This window comes from Pleurodeles waltl, chromosome 5 (assembly GCF_031143425.1).
Source record: "Pleurodeles waltl isolate 20211129_DDA chromosome 5, aPleWal1.hap1.20221129, whole genome shotgun sequence".
NCBI classification, from domain to species: domain Eukaryota; kingdom Metazoa; phylum Chordata; class Amphibia; order Caudata; family Salamandridae; genus Pleurodeles; species Pleurodeles waltl.
Window position 1 is genome coordinate 306,331,739 of NC_090444.1, and position 19,260 is coordinate 306,350,998.

Here is a 19,260-nt window from a genome sequence, read left to right on the forward strand (position 1 = left end):
CAAATTTCCTTCCATTCAGCGTTCCCCCAAGTCTTTTGATAAAAATGATACCTCACTTATGTGGATAGGCCTAGCGCCCGCAACAGAATATGCCCCAAAAACTACGTGGACACATCACATTTTCAGAAAGAAAACAGAGCTGTTTTTTGCTAAGTGCCTAGCTGTGGATTTTGGCCTCTAGCTCAGCCGGCACCTGGGGAAACCTAGCAAACCCGTGCATTTTTTTAAACTAGACACCTAGGTGAATCCAAGATGAGGTGACTTGTGGGGCTCTGACCAGGTTCTGTTACCCAGAATCCTTTGCACACCTCAAAATTTGGCAAAAAAACACTTTTTCCTGTCATTTCAGAGACAGAAAGTTCTGGAATCTGAGAGGAGCAAAACATTTCCTTCCACCCAGCGTTCCCCCAAGTCTTCTGATAAAAATGATACCTCACTCATGTGGGTAGGCCTAGCGCCTGCAACAGGATATGCCCCAAAAACGACGTGGACACATCACATTTTCAGAAAGAAAACAGAGCTGTTTTTTACTAAGTGCCTAGCTGTGGATTTTGGCCTCTAGCTCAGCCGGCACCTGGGGAAACCTAGGAAACCTGCGCATTTTTTAGAACTAGACACCTCGGGGAAGCCAAGATGGGGTGACTTGTGGGGCTCTGACCAGGTTCTGTTACCCAGAAACCTTTGCAAACCTCACAATTTGGCAAAAAAACATTTTCCTCTCATTTCAGTGACAGAAAGTTCTGGAATCTGAGAGGAGCCACACATTTCCTTCCACCCAGCGTTCCCCCAAGTCTCCCGATAAAAATGGTACCTCACTTGTGTGGATAGGTCTAGCGCCCGCGACAGGATATGCCCCAAAACACGATGTGGACACATCACATTTTCAGAAAGAAAACAGAGCTGTTTTTTGCTAACTGCCTAGCTGTGGATTTTGGCCTCTAGCTCAGCCGGCACATGGGGAAACCTAGAAAACCTGTGCATTTTTGAAAACTAGACACCTAGGGGAATCCAAGATGGGGTGACTTGTGGGGCTCTGACCAGGTTCTGTTACCCAAAATCCTTTGCAAACCTCAAAATTTGGCAAATAAAACACACTTTTTCCTGTCATTTCGGTGACAGAAAGTTCTGGAATCTGAGAGGAGCCACAAATTTCCTTCCACCCAGCGTTCCCCCAAGTCTTCTGATAAAAATGATACCTCACTTGTGTGGGTAGGCCTAGCGCCCGCGACAGGATATGCCCCAAAAACGACATAGACACATCACATTTTCAGAAAGAAAACAGAGCTGTTTTTTACTAAGTGCCTAGCTGTGAATTTTTGTCCTCTAGCTCAGCCGGCACCTGGGGAAACCTAGGAAACCTGCGCATTTTTTAGAACTAGACACCTCAGGGAATCCAAGATGGGCTGACTTGTGGGGCTCTGACCAGGTTCTGTTACCCAGAAACCTTTGCAAACCTCAAAATTTGGCAAAAAAACACTTTTTCCTGTCATTTCGGTGACAGAAATTTCTGGAATCTGAGAGGACCCACAAATTTCCTTCCACCCAGAGTTCCCCCAAGTCTTCTGATAAAAATCATACCTCACTTGTGTGGGTAGGCCTCGCGCCCGCGACAGGATATGCCCCAAAAACGACAAAGACACATCACATTTTCAGAAAGAAAACAGAGCTGTTTTTTACTAAGTGCCTAGCTGTGGATTTTGGCCTCTAGCTCGGCCGGCACATGGGGAAACCTAGGAAACCTATGCATTTTTTAAAACTAGACACCTAGGGGAATCCAAGATGGGGTGACTTGTGGGGCTCTGACCAGGTTCTGTTACCCAGAATCCTTTGCAAACCTCAGAATTTGGCAAAAAAACACTTTTTCCTGTCATTTCGGTGACAGAAATTTCTGGAATCTGAGAGGAGCTACACATTTCCTTCCACCCAGCGTTCCCCCAAGTCTCCCGATAAAAATGGTACATCACTTGTGTGGGTAGGTCTAGCGCCCGCGACAAGATATGCCCCAAAACACGATGTGGACACATCACATTTTCAGAAAGAAAACAGAGCTGTTTTTTGCTAACTACCTAGCTGTGGATTTTGGCCTCTAGCTCAGCGGGCACCTGGGGAAACCTAGAAAACCTGTGCATTTTTTAAAACTAGATACCTAGGGGAATCCAAGATGGGGTGACTTGTGGGGCTCTGACCAGGTTCTGTTTCCCAAAATCCTTTGCAAACCTCAAAATTTGGCAAAAAAACACACTTTTTCCTGTCATTTCGGTGACAGAAAGTTCTGGAATCTGAGAGGAGCCACAAATTTCCTTCCACCCAGTGTTCCCCCAAGTCTTCTGATAAAAATGATACCTCACTTATGTGGGTAGGCCTAGCGCCCGCAACAGGATATTGGCCAAAAACGACGTGGACACATCACATTTTCAGAAAGAAAACAGAGCTGTTTTTTACTAAGTGCCTAGCTGTGAATTTTGGCCTCTAGCTCAGCCGGCACCTGGGGAAACCTAGGAAACCTGCGCATTTTTTAGAACTAGACACCTCGGGGAATCCAAGGTGGGGTGACTTGTGGGGCTCTGACCAGGTTCTGTTACCCAGAATCCTTTGCAAACCTCAAAATTTGGCAAAAAAAACACTTTTTCCTGTCATTTCGGTGACAGAAATTTCTGGAATCTGAGAGGACCCACAAATTTCCTTCCACCCAGAGTTCCCCCAAGTCTTCTGATAAAAATCATACCTCACTTGTGTGGGTAGGCCTAGCGCCCGCGACAGAATATGCCCCAAAAACGACATAGGCACATCACATTTTCAGAAAGAAAACAGAGCTGTTTTTTACTAAGTGCCTAGCTGTGAATTTTGGCCTCTAGCTCAGCCGGCACCTGGGGAAACCTAGGAAACCTGCGCATTTTTTAGAACTAGACACCTTGGGGAATCCAAGATGGAGTGAATTGTGGGGCTCTGACAAGGTTCTGTTACCCAGAATCCTTTGCAAACCTCAAAATTTGGCAAAAAAACACTTTTTCCTGTCATTTCGGTGACAGAAATTTCTGGAATCTGAGACGACCCACAAATTTCCTTCCATCCAGAGTTCCCCCAAGTCTTCTTATAAAAATCATACCTCACTTGTGTGGGTAGGCCTAGCGCCCGCGACAGGATATGCCCCAAAAACAACATAGACACATCACATTTTCAGAAAGAAAACAGGGCTGTTTTTTACTAAGTGCCTAGCTGTGGATTTTGGCCTCTAGCTCAGCCGACACAAGGGGAAACTTAGGAAACTCTTGCATTTTTTAAAACTAGACACCTAGGGGAATCCAAGATGGGGTGACTTGTGGGGCTCTGACCAGGTTCTGTTACCCAAAATCCTTTGCAAACCTCAAAATTTGGCAAAAAAAACACACTTTTTCCTGTAATTTCGGTGACAGCAAGTTCTGGAATCTGAGAGCAGCCACAAATTTCCTTCCACCAAGTGTTCCCCCAAGTCTTCTGATAAAAATGATACCTCACTTGTGTGGGTAGGCCTAGCGCCCGCAACAGGATATTGCCCAAAAACGATGTGGACACATCACATTTTCAGAAAGAAAACAGAGCTGTTTTTTACTAAGTGCCTAGCTGTGAATTTTGGCCTCTAGCTCAGCCGGCACCTGGGGAAACCTAGTAAACCTGCGCATTTTTTAGAACTAGACACCTCGGGGAATCCAAGATGGGGTGACTTGTGGGGCTCTGACCAGGTTCTGTTACCCAGAATCCTTTGCAAACCTCAAAATTTGGCAAAAAAAACACTTTTTCCTGTCATTTCGGTGACAGAAATTTCTGGAATCTGAGAGGACCCACAAATTTCCTTCCACCCAGAGTTCCCCCAAGTCTTCTGATAAAAATCATACCTCCCTTGTGTGGGTAGGCCTAGCGCCCGCGACAGGATAAGCCCCAAAAACGACATAGACACATCACATTTTCAGAAAGAAAACAGAGCTGTTTTTTACTAAGTGCCTAGCTGTGGTTTTTGGCCTCTAGCTCAGCCGGCACATGGGGAAACCAAGGAAACCTATGCATTTTTTAAAACTAGACACCTAGGGGAATCCAACATGGGGTGACTTGTGGGGCTCTGACCAGGTTCTGTTACCCAGAATCCTTTGCAAACCTCAGAATTTGGCAAAAAAACACTTTTTCCTGTCATTTCGGTGACAGAAATGTCTGGAATCTGAGAGGAGCCACACATTTCCTTCCACCCAGCGTTCCCCCAAGTCTCCCGATAAAAATGGTACCTCACTTGTGTGGGTAGGCCTAGCGCCCGCGACAGAATATGCCCCAAAAACGACATAGACACATCACATTTTCAGAAAGAAAACAGAGCTGTTTTTTACTAACTGCCTAGCTGTGAATTTTGGCCTCTAGCTCAGCCGGCACCTGGGGAAACCTAGGAAACCGGCGCATTTTTTAGAACTAGACACCTTGGGGAATCCAAGATGGAGTGAATTGTGGGGCTCTGACAAGGTTCTGTTACCCAGAATCCTTTGCAAACCTCAAAATTTGGCAAAAAAACACTTTTTCCTGTCATTTCGGTGACAGAAATGTCTGGAATCTGAGAGGAGCCACACATTTCCTTCCACCCAGCGTTCCCCCAAGTCTCCCGATAAAAATGGTACCTCACTTGTGTGGGTAGGTCTAGCGCCCGCGACAGGATATGCCCCAAAACACGATGTGGACACATCACATTTTCAGAAAGAAAACAAAGCTGTTTTTTGCTAACTGCCTAGCTGTGGATTTTGGCCTCTAGCTCAGCCGGCACCTGGGGAAACCTAGAAAACCTGTGCATTTTTGAAAACTAGACACCTAGGGGAATCCAAGATGGGGTGACTTGTGGGGCTCTGACCAGGTTCTGTTACCCAAAATCCTTTGCAAACCTCAAAATTTGGCAAAAAAAACACACTTTTTCCTGTCATTTCGGTGACAGAAAGTTCTGGAATCTGAGAGGAGCCACAAATTTCCTTCCACCCAGCGTTCCCCCAAGTCTTCTGATAAAAATGATACCTCACTTGTGTGGGTAGGCCTAGCGCCCGCAACAGGATATGCTTCAAAAACGACGTGGACACATCACATTTTCAGAAAGAAAACAGAGCTGTTTTTTACTAAGTGCCTAGCTGTGGATTTTGGCCTCTAGCTCAGCCGGCACCTGGGGAAACCTAGGAAACCTGTGCATTTTTTAGAACTAGACACCTTGGGGAATCCAAGATGGGATGACTTGTGGGGCTCTGACCAGGTTCTGTTACCCAGAATCCTTTGCAAACCTCAAAATTTGGCAAAAAAAACACTTTTTCCTGTCATTTCGGTGACAGAAATTTCTGGAATCTGAGAGGAGCCACAAATTTCCTTCCACCCAGCGTTCCCCCAAGTCTTCTGATATAAATGATACCTCACTTGTGTGGGTAGGCCTAGCGCCCGCGACAGGATATGCCCCAAAACACGATGTGGACACATCACATTTTCAGAAAAAAACAGAGCTGTTTTTTGCTAACTGCCTAGCTGTGGATTTTGGCCTCTAGCTCAGCCGGCACCTGGGGAAACCTAGGGAACCTGCGCATTTTTTAGAACTAGACACCTCGGGGAATCCAAGATGGGGTGACTTGTGGGGCTCTCACCAGGTTCTGTTACCCAGAATCCTTTGCAAACCTCAAAATTTGGCAAAAAAACACTTTTTCCTGTCATTTCGGTGACAGAAATTTCTGGAATCTGAGAGGACCCACAAATTTCCTTCCACCCAGAGTTCCCCCAAGTCTTCTGATAAAAATCATACCTCACTTGTGTGGGTAGGCCTAGCGCCCGCGACAGGATATGCCCCAAAAACGACATAGACACATCACATTTTCAGAAAGAAAACAGAGCTGTTTTTTACTAAGTGCCTAGCTCTGGATTTTGGCCTCTAGCTCAGCCCGCACAAGGGGAAACTTAGGAAACCTATGCATTTTTTTAAACTAGACACCTAGGGGAATCCAAGATGGGGTGACTTGTGGGGCTCTGACCAGGTTCTGTTACCCAAAATCCTTTGCAAACCTCAAAATTTGCCAAAAAAAACACACTTTTTCCTGTAATTTCGGTGACAGAAAGTTCTGGAATCTGAGAGCAGCCACAAATTTCCTTCCACCAAGTGTTCCCCCAAGTCTTCTGATAAAAATGATACCTCACTTGTGTGGGTAGGCCTAGCGCCCGCAACAGGATATTGCCCAAAAACGATGAGGACACATCACATTTTCAGAAAGAAAACAGAGCTGTTTTTTACTAAGTGCCTAGATGTGGATTTTGGCCTCTAGCTCAGCCGGCACAAGGGGAAACTTAGGAAACCAATGCATTTTTTAAAACTAGACACCTAGGGGAATCCAAAATGGGGTGACTTGTGGGGCTCTGACCAGGTTCTGTTACCCAAAATCCTTTGCAAACCTCAAAATTTGGCAAAAAAACACTTTTTCCTGTCATTTCGGTGACAGAAATTTCTGGAATCTGAGACGACCCACAAATTTCCTTCCACCCAGAGTTCCCCCAAGTCTTCTGATAAAAATCATACCTCACTTGTGTGGGTAGGCCTAGCGCCCGCGACAGGATATGCCCCAAAAACGACATAGACACATCACATTTTCAGAAAGAAAACAGAGCTGTTTTTTACTAAGTGCCTAGCTCTGGATTTTGGCCTCTAGCTCAGCCCGCACAAGGGGAAACTTAGGAAACCTATGCATTTTTTAAAACTAGACACCTAGGGGAATCCAAGATGGGGTGACTTGTGGGGCTCTGACCAGGTTCTGTTACCCAAAATCCTTTGCAAACCTCAAAATTTGGCAAAAAAAACACACTTTTTCCTGTAATTTCGGTGACAGAAAGTTCTGGAATCTGAGAGCAGCCACAAATTTCCTTCCACCAAGTGTTCCCCCAAGTCTTCTGATAAAAATGATACCTCACTTGTGTGGGTAGGCCTAGCGCCCGCAACAGGATATTGCCCAAAAACGATGTGGACACATCACATTTTCAGAAAGAAAACAGAGCTGTTTTTTACTAAGTGCCTAGCTGTGAATTTTGGCCTCTAGCTCAGCCGGCACCTGGGGAAACCTAGTAAACCTGCGCATTTTTTAGAACTAGACACCTCGGGGAATCCAAGATGGGGTGACTTGTGGGGCTCTGACCAGGTTCTGTTACCCAGAATCCTTTGCAAACCTCAAAATTTGGCAAAAAACCACTTTTTCCTGTCATTTCGGTGACAGAAATTTCTGGAATCTGAGAGGACCCTCAAATTTCCTTCCACCCAGAGTTCCCCCAAGCCTTCTGATAAAAATCATACCTCCCTTGTGTGGGTAGGCCTAGCGCCCGCGACAGGATATGCCCCAAAAACGACATAGACACATCACATTTTCAGAAAGAAAACAGGGCTGTTTTTTACTAAGTGCCTAGCTGTGGTTTTTGGCCTCTAGCTCAGCCAGCACATGGGGAAACCAAGGAAACCTATGCATTTTTCAAAACTAGACACCTAGGGGAATCCAACATGGGGTGACTTGTGGGGCTCTGACCAGGTTCTGTTACCCAGAATCCTTTGCAAACCTCAGAATTTGGCAAAAAAAACACTTTTTCCTGTCATTTCGGTGACAGAAAGTTCTGGAATCTGAGAGGAGCCACAAATTTCCTTCCACCCAGCGTTCCCCCAAGTCTTCTGATAAAAATGATACCTCACTTGTGTGGGTAGGCCTAGTGCCCGCAACAGGATATGCTTCAAAAACGACGTGGACACATCACATTTTCAGAAAGAAAACAGAGCTGTTTTTTACTAAGTGCCTAGCTGTGGATTTTGGCCTCAAGCTCAGCCGGCACCTGGGGAAACCTAGGAAACCTGTGCATTTTTTAGAACTAGACACCTTGGGGAATCCAAGATGGGGTGACTTGTGGGGCTCTGACTAGGTTCTGTTACCCAGAATCCTTTGCAAACCTCAAAATTTGGCAAAAAAACACTTTTTCCTGTCATTTCGGTGACAGAAATTTCTGGAATCTGAGAGGAGCCACAAATTTCCTTCCACCCAGCGTTCCCCCAAGTCTTCTGATATAAATGATACCTCACTTGTGTGGGTAGGCCTAGCGCCCGCGACAGGATATGCCCCAAAACACGATGTGGACACATCACATTTTCAGAAAAAAACAGAGCTGTTTTTTGCTAACTGCCTAGCTGTGGATTTTGGCCTCTAGCTCAGCCGGCACCTGGGGAAACCGAGGGAACCTGCGCATTTTTTAGAACTAGACACCTCGGGGAATCCAAGATGGGGTGACTTGTGGGGCTCTCACCAGGTTCTGTTACCCAGAATCCTTTGCAAACCTCAAAATTTGGCAAAAAAAACACTTTTTCCTGTCATTTCGGTGACAGAAATTTCTGGAATCTGAGAGGACCCACAAATTTCCTTCCACCCAGAGTTCCCCCAAGTCTTCTGATAAAAATCATACCTCACTTGTGTGGGTAGGCCTAGCGCCCGCGACAGGATATGCCCCAAAAACGACATAGACACATCACATTTTCAGAAAGAAAACAGAGCTGTTTTTTACTAAGTGCCTAGCTGTGGATTTTGGCCTCTAGCTCAGCCGGCACATGGGGAAACCTAGGAAACCTATGCATTTTTAAAACTAGACACCTAGGGGAATCCAAGATGGGGTGACTTGTGGGGCTCTGACCAGGTTCTGTTACCCAAAATCCTTTGCAAACCTCAAAATTTGGCAAAAAAAACACACTTTTTCCTGTAATTTCGGTGACAGAAAGTTCTGGAATCTGAGAGCAGCCACAAATTTCCTTCCACCCAGTGTTCCCCCAAGTCTTCTGATAAAAATGATACCTCACTTGTGTGGGTAGGCCTAGCGCCCGCAACAGGATATTGCCCAAAAACGACGTGGACACATCACATTTTCAGAAAGAAAACAGAGCTGTTTTTTACTAAGTGCCTAGCTGTGAATTTTGGCCTCTAGCTCAGCCGGCACCTGGGGAAACCTAGGAAACCTGCGCATTTTTTAGAACTAGACACCTCAGGGAATCCAAGATGGGGTGACTTGTGGGGCTCTGACCAGGTTCTGTTACCCAGAAACCTTTGCAAACCTCAAAATTTGGCAAAAAAAACACTTTTTCCTGTCATTTCGGTGACAGAAATTTCTGGAATCTGAGAGGACCCACAAATTTTCTTCCACCCAGAGTTCCCCCAAGTCTTCTGATAAAAATCATACCTCACTTGTGTGGGTAGGCCTAGCGCCCGCGACAGGATATGCCCCAAAAACGACATAGACACATCACATTTTCAGAAAGAAAACAGATTTGTTTTTTACTAAGTGCCTAGCTGTGGATTTTGGCCTCTAGCTCAGCCGGCACATGGGGAAACCTAGGAAACCTATGTATTTTTTAAAACTAGACACCTAGGGGAATCCAAGATGGGGTGACTTGTGGGGCTCTGACCAGGTTCTGTTACCCAGAATCCTTTGCAAACCTCAGAATTTGGCAAAAAAAACACTTTTTCCTGTCATTTCGGTGACAGAAATTTCTGGAATCTGAGAGGAGCCACACATTTCCTTCCACCCAGCGTTCCCCCAAGTCTCCCGATAAAAATGGTACATCACTTGTGTGGGTAGGTCTAGCGCCCGCGACAGGATATGCCCCAAAACACGATGTGGACACATCATATTTTCAGAAAGAAAACAGAGCTGTTTTTTGCTAACTGCCTAGCTGTGGATTTTGGCCTCTAGCTCAGCAGACACCTGGGGAAACCTAGAAAACCTGTGCATTTTTGAAAACTAGATACCTAGGAGAATCCAAGATGGGGTGACTTGTGGGGCTCTGACCAGTTTCTGTTACCCAAAATCCTTTGCAAACCTCAAAATTTGGCAAAAAAAACACTTTTTCCTGTCATTTCAGTGACAAAAAGTTTTGGAATCTGAGAGGAGCCACACATTTCCTTCCACCAAGCGTTCCCCCAAGTCTCCCGATAAAAATGGTACCTCACTTGTGTGGGTAGGTCTAGCGCCCGCGACAGGATATGCCCCAAAACACGATGTGGACACATCACATTTTCAGAAAGAAAACAGAGCTGTTTTTTGCTAACTGCCTAGCTGTGGATTTTGGCCTCTAGCTCAGCCGGCACCTGGGGAAACCTAGAAAACCTGTGCATTTTTGAAAACTAGATACCTAGGGGAATCCAAGATGGGGTGACTTGTGGGGCTCTGACCAGGTTCTGTTACCCAAAATCCTTTGCAAACCTCAAAATTTGGCAAAAAAAACACACTTTTTCCTGTAATTTCGGTGACAGAAAGTTCTGGAATCTGAGAGGAGCCACAAATTTCCTTCCACCCAGTGTTCCCCCAAGACTTCTGATAAAAATCATACCTCACTTGTGTGGGTAGGCCTAGCGCCCGCGACAGGATATGCCCCAAAAACGACATAGACACATCACATTTTCAGAAAGAAAACAGAGCTGTTTTTTACTAAGTGCCTAGCTGTGGATTTTGGCCTCTAGCTCAGCCGGCACATGGGGAAACTTAGGAAACCTATGCATTTTTTAAAACTAGACACCTAGGGGAATCCAAGATGGGGTGACTTGTGGGGCTCTGACCAAGTTCTGTTACCCAAAATCCTTTGCAAACCTCAAAATTTGGCAAAAAAAACACACTTTTTCCTGTAATTTCGGTGACAGAAAGTTCTGGAATCTGAGAGCAGCCACAAATTTCCTTCCACCCAGAGTTCCCCCAAGTCTTCTGATAAAAATCATTCCTCACTTGTGTGGGTAGGCCTAGCGCCCGCAACAGGATATGCCCCAAAAACGACGTGCACACACCACATTTTCAGAAAGAAAACAGAGCTGTTTTTTAATAAGTGCCTAGCTGTGGATTTTGGCCTCTAGCTCAGCCGGCACCTGGGGAAACCTAGGAAACCTATGCATTTTTTAAAACTAGACACCTAGGGGAATCCAAGATGGGGTGACTTGTGGGGCTCTGACCAGGTTCTGTTACCCAGAATCCTTTGCAAATCTCAAAATTTGGCAAAAAAACACTTTTTCCTGCCATTTCGTTGACAGAAATTTCTGGAATCTGAGAGGAGCCACAAATTTCCTTCCACCCAGCGTTCCCCCACGTCTCCCGAAGAAAATGGTACCTCACTTGTGTGGGTAGGCCTAGCGCCCGCGACAGGATATGCCCCAAAACACGATGTGGACACATCACATTTTCAGAAAGAAAACAGAGCTGTTTTTTGCTAACTGCCTAGCTGTGGATGTTGGCCTCTAGCTCAGCAGGCACCTCGGGAAACCTAGAAAACCTGTGCATTTTTGAAAACTAGATACCTAGGAGAATCTAAGATGGGGTGACTTGTGGGGCTCGGACCAGGTTCTGTTACCCAAAATAATTTGCAAACCTCAAAATTTGGCAAAAAAGCACACCTTTTCCTGTCATTTCGGTGACAGAAATTTCTGGAATCTGAGAGGAGCCACAAATTTCCTTCCACCCAGCGTTCCCCTAAGTCTTCTGATAAAAATGTTACCTCACTTGTGTGGATAGGCCTAGCGCCCGCTACAGGATATGCCCCAAAACACGACGTGGACACATCACATTTTCAGAAAGAAAACAGAGCTGTTTTTTGCTAAGTGCCTAGCTGTGGATTTTGGCCTCTAGCTCAGCCGGCACCTGGGGAAACCTCGCAAACCTGTGCATTTTTTAAAAATAGACACTTAGGGGAATCCAAGATGGGGTGACTTGTGGGGCTCTGACCAGGTTCTGTTACCAGAATCCTTTGTAAACCTCAAAATTTGGCAAAAAAAACACTTTTTCCTGTCATTTCGGTGACAGAAAGTTCTGGAATCTGAGAGGAGCCACAAATTTCCTTCCACCCAGCGTTCCCCTAAGTCTTCTGATAAAAATGTTACCTCACTTGTGTGGATAGGCCTAGCGCCCGCTACAGGATATGCCCCAAAACACGACGTGGACACATCACATTTTCAGAAAGAAAACAGAGCTGTTTTTTGCTAAGTGCCTAGCTGTGGATTTTGGCCTCTAGCTCAGCCGGCACCTGGGGAAACCTCGCAAACCTGTGCATTTTTTAAAAATAGACACTTAGGGGAATCCAAGATGGGGTGACTTGTGGGGCTCTGACCAGGTTCTGTTACCAGAATCCTTTGTAAACCTCAAAATTTGGCAAAAAAAACACTTTTTCCTGTCATTTCGGTGACAGAAAGTTCTGGAATCTGAGAGGAGCCACAAATTTCCTTCCACCCAGCGTTCCCCCAAGTCTTCCGATAAAAATGTTACCTCACTTGTGTGGGTAGGCCCAGGATATGCCCCAAAGCACGATGTGGACACATCACATTTTCAGAAAGAAAACAGAGCTGTTTTTTGCTAAGTGCCTATCTGTGGATTTTGGCCTCTAGCTCAGCCGGCACCTGGGGAAACCTAGTAAACTCGTGCATTTTTTAAAACTAGACACCTAGGGGAATCCAAGATGGGGTGACTTGTGGGGCTCTGACCAGATTCTGTTACCCAGAATCCTTTGCAAACCTCAAATTTTGACAAAAAATAACTTTTTCCTATCATTTCAGTGACAAAAAGTTCTGGAATCTGAGAGGAGCCACAAATTTCCTTCCACCCAGCGTTCCCCCAAGTCTTCTGATAAAAATGATACCTCACTTGTGTGGGTAGGCCTAGCGCCCGCACAGGATATGCCCCAAAAACGACGTGGACACATCACATTTTCAGAAAGAAAACAGAGCTGTTGTTTACTAAGTGCCTAGCTGTGGATTTTGGCCTCTAGCTCAGCCGGCACCAGGGGAAATCTAGGAAACCTGTGCATTTTTTAGAACTAGACACCTTGGGGAATCCAAGATGGGGTGACTTGTGGGGCTCTGACCAGGTTCTGTTACCCAGAATCCTTTGCAAACCTCAAAATTTGGCAAAAAAACACTTTTTCCTGTCATTTCGGTGACAGAAATTTCTGGAATCTGAGAGGAGCCACAAATGTCCTTCCACCCAGCGTTCCCCCAAGTCTTCTGATATAAATGATACCTCACTTGTGTGGGTAGGCCTAGCGCCCGCAACAGGATATGCCCCAAAAACGACGTGCACACATCACATTTTCAGAAAGAAAACAGAGCTGTTTTTTAATAAGTGCCTAGCTGTGGATTTTGGCCTCTAGCTCAGCCGGCACCTGGGGAAACCTAGGAAACCTATGTATTTTTTAAAAATAGACACCTAGGGGAATCCAAGATGGGGTGACTTGTGGGGCTCTGACCAGGTTCTGTTACCCAGAATCCTTTGCAAACCTCAACATTTGGCAAAAAAACACTTTTTCCTGTCATTTTGTTGACAGAAATTTCTGGAATCTGAGAGGAGCCACAAATTTCCTTCCACCCAGCGTTCCCGCACGTCTCCCGAAGAAAATGGTACCTCACTTGTGTGGGTAGGCCTAGCGCCCGCGACAGGATATGCCCCAAAACACGATGCGGACACATCACATTTTCAGAAAGAAAACAGAGCTGTTTTTTGCTAACTGCCTAGCTGTGGATGTTGGCCTCTAGCTCAGCCGGCACCTGGGGAAACCTAGGAAACCTGCGCATTTTTTAGAACTAGACACCTCAGGGAATCCAAGATGGGGTGACTTGTGGGGCTCTGACCAGGTTCTGTTACCCAGAAACCTTTGCAAACCTCAAAATTTGGCAAAAAACACTTTTTCCTGTCATTTCGGTGACAGAAATTTCTGGAATCTGAGAGGAGCCACAAATTTCCTTCCACCCAGCGTTCCCCTAAGTATTCTGATAAAAATGTTACCTCACTTGTGTGGGTAGGCCTAGCGCCCGCGACAGGATATGACCCAAAACACGACGTGGACACATCACATTTTCAGAAAGAAAACAGAGCTGTTTTTTGCTAAGTGCCTAGCTGTGGATTTTGGCCTCTAGCTCAGCCGGCACCTGGGGAAACCTCGCAAACCTGTGCATTTTTAAAAAATAGACACATAGGGGAATCCAAGATGGGGTGACTTGTGGGGCTCTGACCAGGTTCTGTTACCAGAATCCTTTGTAAACCTCAAAATTTGGCAAAAAAAACACACTTTTTCCTGTAATTTCGGTGACAGAAAGTTCTGGAATCTGAGAGCAGCCACAAATTTCCTTCCACCCAGAGTTCCCCCAAGTCTTCTGATAAAAATCATACCTCACTTGTGTGGGTAGGCCTAGCGCCCGCAACAGGATATGCCCCAAAAACGACGTGCACACATCACATTTTCAGAAAGAAAACAGAGCTGTTTTTTAATAAGTGCCTAGCTGTGGATTTTGGCCTCTAGCTCAGCCGGCACCTGGGGAAACCTAGGAAACCTATGCATTTTTTAAAACTAGACACCTAGGGGAATCCAAGATGGGGTGACTTGTGGGGCTCTGACCAGGTTCTGTTACCCAGAATCCTTTGCAAATCTCAAAATTTGGCAAAAAAACACTTTTTCCTGCCATTTCGTTGACAGAAATTTCTGGAATCTGAGAGGAGCCACAAATTTCCTTCCACCCAGCGTTCCCCCACGTCTCCCGAAGAAAATGGTACCTCACTTGTGTGGGTAGGCCTAGCGCCCGCGACAGGATATGCCCCAAAACACGATGTGGACACATCACATTTTCAGAAAGAAAACAGAGCTGTTTTTTGCTAACTGCCTAGCTGTGGATGTTGGCATCTAGCTCAGCAGGCACCTCGGGAAACCTAGAAAACCTGTGCATTTTTGAAAACTAGATACCTAGGAGAATCTAAGATGGGGTGACTTGTGGGGCTCGGACCAGGTTCTGTTACCCAAAATAATTTGCAAACCTCAAAATTTGGCAAAAAAGCACACCTTTTCCTGTCATTTCGGTGACAGAAATTTCTGGAATCTGAGAGGAGCCACAAATTTCCTTCCACCCAGCGTTCCCCTAAGTCTTCTGATAAAAATGTTACCTCACTTGTGTGGATAGGCCTAGCGCCCGCTACAGGATATGCCCCAAAACACGACGTGGACACATCACATTTTCAGAAAGAAAACAGAGCTGTTTTTTGCTAAGTGCCTAGCTGTGGATTTTGGCCTCTAGCTCAGCCGGCACCTGGGGAAACCTCGCAAACCTGTGCATTTTTTAAAAATAGACACTTAGGGGAATCCAAGATGGGGTGACTTGTGGGGCTCTGACCAGGTTCTGTTACCAGAATCCTTTGTAAACCTCAAAATTTGGCAAAAAAAACACTTTTTCCTGTCATTTCGGTGACAGAAAGTTCTGGAATCTGAGAGGAGCCACAAATTTCCTTCCACCCAGCGTTCCCCTAAGTCTTCTGATAAAAATGTTACCTCACTTGTGTGGATAGGCCTAGCGCCCGCTACAGGATATGCCCCAAAACACGACGTGGACACATCACATTTTCAGAAAGAAAACAGAGCTGTTTTTTGCTAAGTGCCTAGCTGTGGATTTTGGCCTCTAGCTCAGCCGGCACCTGGGGAAACCTCGCAAACCTGTGCATTTTTTAAAAATAGACACTTAGGGGAATCCAAGATGGGGTGACTTGTGGGGCTCTGACCAGGTTCTGTTACCAGAATCCTTTGTAAACCTCAAAATTTGGCAAAAAAAAACACTTTTTCCTGTCATTTCGGTGACAGAAAGTTCTGGAATCTGAGAGGAGCCACAAATTTCCTTCCACCCAGCGTTCCCCCAAGTCTTCCGATAAAAATGTTACCTCACTTGTGTGGGTAGGCCCAGGATATTCCCCAAAGCACGATGTGGACACATCACATTTTCAGAAAGAAAACAGAGCTGTTTTTTGCTAAGTGCCTATCTGTGGATTTTGGCCTCTAGCTCAGCCGGCACCTGGGGAAACCTAGTAAACTCGTGCATTTTTTAAAACTAGACACCTAGGGGAATCCAAGATGGGGTGACTTGTGGGGCTCTGACCAGATTCTGTTACCCAGAATCCTTTGCAAACCTCAAATTTTGACAAAAAATAACTTTTTCCTATCATTTCAGTGACAAAAAGTTCTGGAATCTGAGAGGAGCCACAAATTTCCTTCCACCCAGCGTTCCCCCAAGTCTTCTGATAAAAATGATACCTCACTTGTGTGGGTAGGCCTAGCGCCCGCACAGGATATGCCCCAAAAACGACGTGGACACATCACATTTTCAGAAAGAAAACAGAGCTGTTGTTTACTAAGTGCCTAGCTGTGGATTTTGGCCTCTAGCTCAGCCGGCACCAGGGGAAATCTAGGAAACCTGTGCATTTTTTAGAACTAGACACCTTGGGGAATCCAAGATGGGGTGACTTGTGGGGCTCTGACCAGGTTCTGTTACCCAGAATCCTTTGCAAACCTCAAAATTTGGCAAAAAAACACTTTTTCCTGTCATTTCGGTGACAGAAATTTCTGGAATCTGAGAGGAGCCAAAAATGTCCTTCCACCCAGCGTTCCCCCAAGTCTTCTGATATAAATGATACCTCACTTGTGTGGGTAGGCCTAGCGCCCGCAACAGGATATGCCCCAAAAACGACGTGCACACATCACATTTTCAGAAAGAAAACAGAGCTGTTTTTTAATAAGTGCCTAGCTGTGGATTTTGGCCTCTAGCTCAGCCGGCACCTGGGGAAACCTAGGAAACCTATGTATTTTTTAAAAATAGACACCTAGGGGAATCCAAGATGGGGTGACTTGTGGGGCTCTGACCAGGTTCTGTTACCCAGAATCCTTTGCAAACCTCAACATTTGGCAAAAAAAACACTTTTTCCTGTCATTTTGTTGACAGAAATTTCTGGAATCTGAGAGGAGCCACAAATTTCCTTCCACCCAGCGTTCCCCCACGTCTCCCGAAGAAAATGGTACCTCACTTGTGTGGGTAGGCCTAGCGCCCGCGACAGGATATGCCCCAAAACACGATGTGGACACATCACATTTTCAGAAAGAAAACAGAGCTGTTTTTTGCTAACTGCCTAGCTGTGGATGTTGGCCTCTAGCTCAGCCGGCACCTGGGGAAACCTAGGAAACCTGCGCATTTTTTAGAACTAGACACCTCAGGGAATCCAAGATGGGGTGACTTGTGGGGCTCTGACCAGGTTCTGTTACCCAGAAACCTTTGCAAACCTCAAAATTTGGCAAAAAACACTTTTTCCTGTCATTTCGGTGACAGAAATTTCTGGAATCTGAGAGGAGCCACAAATTTCCTTCCACCCAGCGTTCCCCTAAGTATTCTGATAAAAATGTTACCTCACTTGTGTGGGTAGGCCTAGCGCCCGCGACAGGATATGACCCAAAACACGACGTGGACACATCACATTTTCAGAAAGAAAACAGAGCTGTTTTTTGCTAAGTGCCTAGCTGTGGATTTTGGCCTCTAGCTCAGCCGGCACCTGGGGAAACCTCGCAAACCTGTGCATTTTTAAAAAATAGACACATAGGGGAATCCAAGATGGGGTGACTTGTGGGGCTCTGACCAGGTTCTGTTACCAGAATCCTTTGTAAACCTCAAAATTTGGCAAAAAAAAACACTTTTTCCTGTCATTTCGGTGACAGAAAGTTCTGGAATCTGAATGGAGCCACAAATTTCCTTCCACCCAGCGTTCCCCCAAGTCTTCCGATAAAAATGTTACCTCACTTGTGTGGGTAGGCCTAGCGCCCGCGACAGGATATGCCCCAAAGCACGATGTGGACACATCACATTTTCAGAAAGAAAACAGAGCTGTTTTTTGCTAAGTGACTATCTGTGGATTTTGGCCTCTAGCTCAGCCGGCACCTGGGGAAACCTAGCAAACTTGTGCATTTTTTAAAACTAGACACCTAGGGGAATCCAAGATGGGGTGACTTGTGGGGCTCTGACCAGGTTCTGTTACCCAGAATCCTTTGCAAACCTCAAAATTTGGCAAAAAAACACTTTTTCCTGTCATTTCAGTGACAAAAAGTTTTGGAATGTGAGAGGAGCCACACATTTCCTTCCACCAAGCGTTCCCCAAAGTCTCCCGATAAAAATGGTACCTCACTTGTGTGGGTAGGTCTAGCGCCCGCGACAGGATATGCCCCAAAAGACGATGTGGACACATCACATTTAAAAAAAAAAACAGAGCTGTTTTTTGCTAACTGCCTAGCTGTGGATTTTGGCCTCTAGCTCAGCCGGCACCTGGGGAAACCTAGGAAACCTATGCATTTTTTAAAACTAGACACCTAGGGGAATCCAAGATGGGGTGACTTGTGGGGCTCTGACCAGGTTCTGTTACCCAGAATCCTTTGCAAACCTCAAAATTTGGCAAAAAAACACTTTTTCCTGTCATTTCGGTGACAGAAATTTCTGGAATCTGAGAGGACCCACAAATTTCCTTCCACCCAGAGTTCCCCCAAGTCTTCTGATAAAAATCATACCTCACTTGTGTGGGTAGGCCTAGCGCCCGCGACAGAATATGCCCCAAAAACGACATAGACACATCACATTTTCAGAAAGAAAACAGAGCTGTTTTTTACTAAGTGCCTAGCTGTGAATTTTGGCCTCTAGCTCAGCCGGCACCTGGGGAAACCTAGGAAACCTGCGCATTTTTTAGAACTATACACCTTGGGGAATCCAAGATGGAGTGAATTGTGGGGCTCTGACAAGGTTCTGTTACCCAGAATCCTTTGCAAACCTCAAAATTTGGCAAAAAAACACTTTTTCCTGTCATTTCGGTGACAGAAATTTCTGGAATCTGAGACGACCCACAAATTTCCTTCCACCCAGAGTTCCCCCAAGTCTTCTTATAAAAATCATACCTCACTTGTGTGGGTAGGCCTAGCGCCCGCGACAGGATATGCCCCAAAAACGACATAGACACATCACATTTTCAGAAAGAAAACAGGGCTGTTTTTTACTAAGTGCCTAGCTGTGGATTTTGGCCTCTAGCTCAGCCGACACAAGGGGAAACTTAGGAAACCTATGCATTTTTTAAAACTAGACACCTAGGGGAATCCAAGATGGGGTGACTTGTGGGGCTCTGACCAGGTTCTGTTACCCAAAATCCGTTGCAAACCTCAAAATTTGGCAAAAAAAAACACACTTTTTCCTGTCATTTCGGTGACAGAAAGTTCTGGAATCTGAGAGCAGCCACAAATTTCCTTCCACCAAGTGTTCCCCCAAGTCTTCTGATAAAAATGATACCTCACTTGTGTGGGTAGGCCTAGCGCCGCAACAGGATATTGCCCAAAAACGATGTGGACACATCACATTTTCAGAAAGAAAACAGAGCTGTTTTTTACTAAGTGCCTAGCTGTGAATTTTGGCC